Below are 7,627 nucleotides of genomic sequence, written 5' to 3'. Positions count from 1 at the left end.
AAATCACAATAGTGTATAGAATTGTGATGTAATAATTTAGAATAAAAATTGCTGATGAGTAAAAATTGGAAATAGAAACTGTTGAAAAAAACTGATGAGTACCCCTATAAATACCTGTAACCATCAATTATCGCTGTGCAGTTGGAGGGAAAACTTCCCTCACTGTACTCAGTGCTGTATTGCTCATACTTTACGATATTAAATAATAAATTGATTGCTGTTTGAATATTGGCCTAGTCAAGCTTCTTATTCATAACAACAGGCAACTATGTGGCCAGGATCGCGCCAGGAGTGGCCCCACCGCCAGGATCCATGTGGCCAAGGCAGTGCCACACAGCTGCGGCTATTTCTGCATGTCTCCAAAATGAATTTTGTTTATTCCGGGACCTGCGCCGGGAGTGGCGCCACGGTCAGCACTGAGGGCAGCCCCGAGGCAAGGGGCGGTTTGGGTTGGGGGCGGCCACCGCCATCCTGGTCTGGGAGTGGCCATTTGGCTGGGACTGCGCCGCTGAAATCAGTGCAAATGCGGCCGCACCATGCAGCAGCGGCTGTCTCAGCATGACTCACAATGGACTTTGTTTGCTTAGCCACTCTTAGCCAGCTTCGCTGCAGACAGAAGGACAAAAGGAGCGGCAGCGGTTTTTTTTCCTTTCTTCCCGCACCTTGTATGAAAGAAAGGCACAGGGGCGGTGCCAGCAGCCAGCGTGGTCTGTGCAGTGCCAGCAGAGACCACATGATCAGCAGCAACAGACACTGTGATTCCTCAATTGCGGAGCCTGGACAAAATCAGCCTTTAAACATTTTCAAGACTCTATACTGTTTTAATTGATAAAGCTTGAGAACAAATGAACCCACGAACACTAATTTTCTCCTGAGTCAGGAAAAGGAAAGGGTGAAGACATGTAGAGAAAACATGAATCCTGAGGTCAGTAAAGAAGGAGTCAGATTCTAGATGGGGGGGCAGAACTGAGGAGATGCCTCAGTCTTGGGCTGAAATTCTCTTGTAAGCCATGGTGATGGACTATGATACATCAAACTCTTGTTTCCTTGTAACTTATGAAAATGCATTCAGGGGATGTAGTGTTTTAACCACAGCCATGAACAGAGGCACCAGTGCTAAAGTGAGCAGATGTGGAAGTGATTTTGATTCAATGAGAAATTTGAACAGAGAGAGATAAGAAACCTTGCCCCAGTGATAGTAATAGAAAACCCTCTGTTCCCAGAGATGGATGAAGAGAACGTTTATTTTATGCTAGTACAGCTCATCCTTAAAAGAGCACCCCAATAAGTTGACATGGCTCATGAAAGCAGCTGTGAGATATCTGTAAGGTATGGCAAGGACTTTTAACGCTGTGAACAGATTTTCCTTTCCTGGGCAGCTGATTAGCTGTGCCATTGAAGCCACGAGAGAGCTGTTTCTTGTGGAAAAGTCTTTATAGCATGACAAGACAGACTCTTCTCCCTAAGGAGACTGAAGAAAGACTATTCTAGAAGTGACAAACTGACTGAAAATCCCAAGTTTTGTCTTTTTACGTTTTCAGTGGGAAAGAAAAGAAGGTGGGGGGAGAGGAAAAGTGTTCTGAAGGTTTTATTCTGATTTTTCTTATTTCAGGGAAGTAGAAGGTAGAAGCTCAGCCTAATTACAACTTTCTTTACCATAAAGGAAGACCCTAACTTTTCACCTCACCCTCTCTCCTTTTTCTTTTCTTTTCCGTCTTATTTATCTACTGTTCTAAAAGGGCCATGTAACTGACAATACAGTCTGCTGTTCATTCCTATTCCTTTAAGCAAAGTTAAACACTTACAGAAATGCTGGACATGCAAGCTGTCCTGACACAATCAGGCAAAGCTGTCTCAGCCACAGGCATGCAAACCTGGTTTGGCTGCAACACCCATGATGCTCTCCACACACATGTGCAGGACATGGTCAGCCCCCACAGTCACACAGGCCTTCATCTCCATTTTGAAAAGTTACCCGCTAAATCAAAGTGACTTTCAACTAATTAGAAAACAGCTAATATTTGCCTAATGGCCACCAGGTAACCTGGACTGCTCTGAAAGTTGCAACCAAGAGATGCAAGCCATGTGTCACAGCAGATTCCTGCACTACACTTAGCTCCATTACCATCCATTGCTGTTCCATGATGTGTTAGTACAGCCATAAAATAATATGTAATTACCGTAAGCTTAAATATTTTTTCTCTGATATGTCACATGGCAACTGCAGGAAATAATGGCTGCCACTGTTCTACAACAAAAGAAATCTCCAGAGATGTACTTCCTTTAAGTCAATCAATGTGCCTTTGAAATTACTCCAGTGCATACAGGAAACTAACTCAGTGTTAACAGAGGAAGGCTAGAATCAGTGTAAATGAAAGCCTGAGAAAGTAAAGGTAGCAACTGTTAGAGCATGGATAGACACAATGTAGAAGAACATGCAATTTACTGCTTTTGTTCTATCATTTCTAATTTTCCATATAATGAATATATACAACCAAAGAGAGTTTGAAAATCCCACACTGGTAGTGCTATTGAGAACCAGCAGCTATGAACAGCTACACCATTGCTTGGTCTGGATATTCCTCACATAGTTGAGAGGCTGCTAGGCGTCTGCTCATATTGATGGCCATAACAAAGCTTTAATGACTTCACAAAAGAGCTTTTTGTTTTTTCTTGAAACAGCAAATGAAAAATAAGTTTCTTAATTTAACAAACTCTACAGAGGGAAAAAGAAGTATCTTCCGTAGCACACATAGGAGGACAATAGGATTTATGCAAGAGTTTCAATTACAAAAATCAAACCAAACTTCTCAATATTCATTCCAGTTTACAGAGTCTGAAATCCTCATTTTAGAAGAAAGAGCCACATACCACATGGGAGAATAAATAAATTTTAGTACAGATCACAGAAAGAGGTACTATAAATGGCAGAACTAGAAGTTGGATGGATTTATAGGTAATGTTTATTAAAAAGTTTGAAATAGTATGTTGCCAATAAATATCAGCCTAGGCAGTGAAATAATATATGAATAAAATCCCTGGTATTTTCAATCTAAATTAACAATGTTTAATCCTTAGAACACTAGAGGATGATAACCATTTTAACCTAGAACACTAGAGGCTTGATAACCATTTTAAGTCTTATCTCTATAAACAGATCTACGCATTTTCTGGCACATGTATATAAGTTCATAAAATTACAAATATCATATATATTGCACATAAGACTAAGGCATGGTTCAATATGAGATGATCCAAACACATTCTCTTGCAGATGCATCTTCTAACAGTCATGTCTGAATGAGTTTAACATCCTCTAACCTTTGCTAAAAAGGCAGCCCAATCTTTGATTGGCACTACTAGTACCATTTGACACTCCAACAAGAAGAAAAAAACATTACTTAAAACAAAGCACCCACTTTCATGTGTTCACCTTAACTTTATCTAAAGCAATGTCTTATTTACATATTATCATTTAAGAAAATCTAGAAGCAGTTAAAACTTTAGTCTGAAAATATATATATATATATATATATATATATATATATATATATATATATATGTGTGTGTGTGTGTGTGTGTGTGTGAAAAAACACTCCAAACATTTAACTTTTTCAAAATGTGAATTTGGGTAGTGGTTACCTGATTTTAGTTTTCAAAAAAGCAATGACTCTATAATCCCCTTTGAATTCTTTATTGAGGTTACTTAAGGAAAAAATATTATTTAGTCCATGCAATGTTGTATGGCTATGTCAGTTTGTTCCACTGCACTTAGGTCATGCTTGACAAAGTACAGTTCATAACTAGTTTCTTTCATGGAAAGGGAAAATAACAAAACCAGAAAATGTGAAAAATAACTTATCTGTGAGGACAAGAGAACTGTAGGAAAGCACAGTAATACTTGCTGTCAAAATAATAGATGACTGCAGTGAAGTTCCCAAAGCCTAAGACAACATACAGCTTACACAGAAAATTGAAACTCAAATCTATGTTTTACATTGCTGTAATGATTGCAATTGCAAAATCCCACAAATCCTCAGCCAACTGAGAGGAATAGGCTTTTTCAGAGCCAAACATAGTCATGTCAAGTCCAGTTGAGGTTGCTGCTCTCACAGCCTGAAGAATGCCTTTCTGCTACACAACAGGAGAGAGAATGACTTACATTGGAAACACTTACAAAGAATATTGATCTTTAAAAGAAATTTGATGCATTTGATGTTTGATAAAAGGACAAAGTTTAACCCCTTTCCCCTAAACCTCCCAGAAGCTACTAATGATAAATAAGCATAAAACTTCAAGTTTTGTCAGACATGAGGCAGTGGGAAACAAGGATGCAACTCTTGGTACTTAACTATAAAAATCAACCTGTGTCCCTTTAAACCTTAAATAACAACTAAAAAAGTAAAAATCCGATCCCTTATGTTCAGAGATGAGGAACTTAGACTGCTGTGGAATAACAAAACAAAGAGAACTTGTAATAAGAGAACAAAGAATGCAATTCAGTCAAGGCAGGAGAGATGTAACGAAGTTCCTAAAATGTAAGTAGCAGAAGTACAGTGGTTTGCAGAAGAAATTGTTACACAAGTACTTGTTTTAGGGAAAAAAGGCTGATGTTACTATTAGGGACTTGATCATGTTTACCATTGGTTAGCAGACATATGAACAGATACACTATTGGCTGTCCAGGCTCACACTATTCTAACCTGATAGTGAAAATATTATAAAAGCTATATACACTTTTAATAAATGTTTCTGGTCATACCACAACTGGGGACCATGCTTTATTCATACTCTGCAGACTGCTGCCCCTCAAATACTTGTTAAAAATTATATTCATGGAGGACTGATCATCCTGAACTATCTTGGCAAACTAACATACATGATAGATGTTAGTTATCATAGTAGCTAGAGGTTAAATTTATGCATACTTGTGTATCACTTCAGAGGTTCACAACTTACATGCCAAAACGACCAGACAGGAATAATTTAAAAGAACAAAAATACATAATTTTCCGTCATGGTGGACTTCTATGATGGAATGACTGCAAAGACCAACCAATGTCATCTATCTAGACATCTGTAAAGCCTTTGACATGGTTTCTCTTGACATCCTTATCTCCAGATTGGAAAGACACAGGTTTAAAGGGTGGACTGTTCAGTGGACAAGGAAATGGCTGGATGGACACAGCATGAGAATTGATAAAGCTGAGTGGTCCAATTGGCACAAGGAAGGGATGCCATGCAGGGGCACCTGGACAAACCTGAAAAGTAGGCCCATAAAAACCTCATGAGATTTAATAAGTCTAAGTGCAAAGTCCTATAACGTTGGTCAGGAGCAACTTCAATGAGTCCAGGAGAACACTGGGAGAAGAAATCATTGAGAACAGTTCTCTGGAGAACAACTTGGAGGTGCTGGTGAATGAAAAGCTGGTCATGACCTGGCAATGTGCACTCACATATAGCCTAGGTATCCTAGGCTGTAGCAAAAGAGGATTGGCCAATAGGTCAAGGTAGGTGATTGTCCCCTTCTACTCTCTCATGAGACCCCACCTTCAGTGCTGTGCCCAGGTCTGGGGTCCTCAGCACAAGAAAAAACATGAATCTCTTGGAGTGGGTCCAGAGGAGGCCACAAAGATGCTCAGTGGGCTGGAGCAGCTTTGCTATGAAGGCAGGCTGAGAGAGTTGGGGTTGTTCATCTGGCGAAGAAAAGGTTGCAAAACAACCTCATTGCAGCCTTTGAGAACAAGGTTTTACACAGGCAGATAGTGACAGGACAAAGGGGATCGGTTCTAAACTGAAAGAAGAGAAATTTAGATTAGCTGTTAGGAAGAAACTCTTTATTGTGGGCATGGTGAGGCACTGGAACAGGCTGCCCAGAAAAGTTGTAAATGCCCCATTCCTAGAAGCATCCAAGGCCAGGCTGGAGAGGGCTCTGAGCAACCTAGTGAAAGATATCCTGCCCATGGCAGGAGGGTTGGAACTAGATGATCTTTAAGGTCCCTTCAAACCCAAACCAGACTGGAATTCTATGATCATTCAGAACTTTTACAAATCAAGCTTCTCTATTTGCTACATCCTCGTGCTAGCTTTTCAGCCCATCATATATCTGTTTTGCAGGTTGTGACCCCTTGGAAACTTCAATGTCTCCATTGACTTACAATTTAATGTACTTGAATAGTTGTTCTTATGAGAATGATTTCAGCCTGGAAATATCTCAGCTAACAATGTCTCCAACAGGAGTAAGAACAAAACTGGTGTGTCCTTTAAAAGAAAAATCATACCAAAGTTGTTTCAAAATTATACAGTAAATAAACTTTATTTCATCTTAGCTCTATTCATACTCGTGCTGTCAACAGTCACAGCTCAGCATATGATACAGTTATGTAGTAACTATTTACAATTTACAGGAACACATCTTTTCTTCAGAAAATATAAGTACAAAAGCTAGGAGTAAACAAACGAGGTACTGCAATTTGGATTTATTGTAGGCAAAAGCATATAGAAGTGACCTTCTAGCAAACAATCAAGATCAAATCAGGAGAGAATAGTCAAGAAGAGTGTCTAGTTCATCAGAAAAATCACCTCAATTGCTATCCATCCAAAATGTATTGCACAATTCAATCAAAAATAAAAAAAATAAATAGAAGAAACAAATCATTTATTTCAACTTTTAGAAAACATTCAGTAAAACCTGTATAGAGATACAGTAGCAGGCAATTCTTTCCTAGGATAAAGTCTTTTCTCTCCTTTAAAAAAATAACCTTTAACACAAAATAGAAGACAGTATTCAATAGTAGAGAAATAACCAAATAACCCCTGATTAGCATTTCTGCCAAGGCAGTAGATTATATTCACAGTCCAAAGGTGGTGGTGAGTTTTGGTTCTTGCTGTTCTGTTTGTGACCTTGAATAATAGCTTTTCTTCTTGTCCCTTCTCAAGAGGCAACAGAGATATAAACTTATTTTTAAGCAGCACTGTCATGAGACATTCTCATCACAAAATCTTCAAGATGGTCGTAGCCACAACTAGAAGAAATGAAATCAAGTGTTACATTATTGAGAACAACTTAGAAGCTCTTAATATTAAAATAATTGCATGGTTTATTAATATAATCAGAAGACAGAAGAATTTCAATAAGTCAAACTACCAAACTATTTGAGCAAGCAATTCCATTCCGGTACCTGCAAAACAGTTGAGAAACTGATGAAAACAAAACAAGGTGTAGCAAAATGGTCAGCAGTCTCACTGGAAATAGTCTACCACATCACTGCATATTAATCCAAACAAAAAAAAATTTGGACTCTCTTGCATAAGGCTTATCAACAAAACTGAAATGATGATGCAGAATTTTGGACCCAGCACATAGCCTCCTCTACAGGAAAATATCAATTGCCTTCACAATGAAGTCAGTATCTCCCTTAATTTCTAAGTTATATACATGCAAGAGTATGTGACAAAAATACTTGAGATTAAGTTGGCAACTACAATCTAATAATGAAGTATGAACAGTTTACATATACATTAGCTGATGTTATGAAAGTGTAACCAATAATTTCTGACAATAAGGTCAGTATCAACAAGCCTTTCTGTGATATGTTTCAAAGGCAGCTCAGACCACCTGAATTTT

At 38.5% G+C, this 7,627-nt stretch overlaps 1 protein-coding gene across 1 annotated transcript in view; it reads right to left on the bottom strand.

Moving 5' to 3' along the window:
* Positions 1–6,297: 6,297 nt before the first annotated feature.
* GOLGA4 (golgin A4) overlaps positions 6,298–7,627 on the bottom strand; it is a 77,482-nt gene continuing 76,152 nt past the window's right edge. The window contains 1 exon segment of the mRNA XM_036379128.2: positions 6,298–7,025. The gene's annotated coding sequence lies outside the window, so the exon portion shown is untranslated.

The sequence above is a fragment of the Molothrus ater genome, chromosome 1 (assembly GCF_012460135.2).
Source record: "Molothrus ater isolate BHLD 08-10-18 breed brown headed cowbird chromosome 1, BPBGC_Mater_1.1, whole genome shotgun sequence".
Classification (NCBI taxonomy): domain Eukaryota; kingdom Metazoa; phylum Chordata; class Aves; order Passeriformes; family Icteridae; genus Molothrus; species Molothrus ater.
Note: the sequence above shows the minus strand (reverse complement) of the source record. Positions and strands in the feature narration are given on the sequence as shown.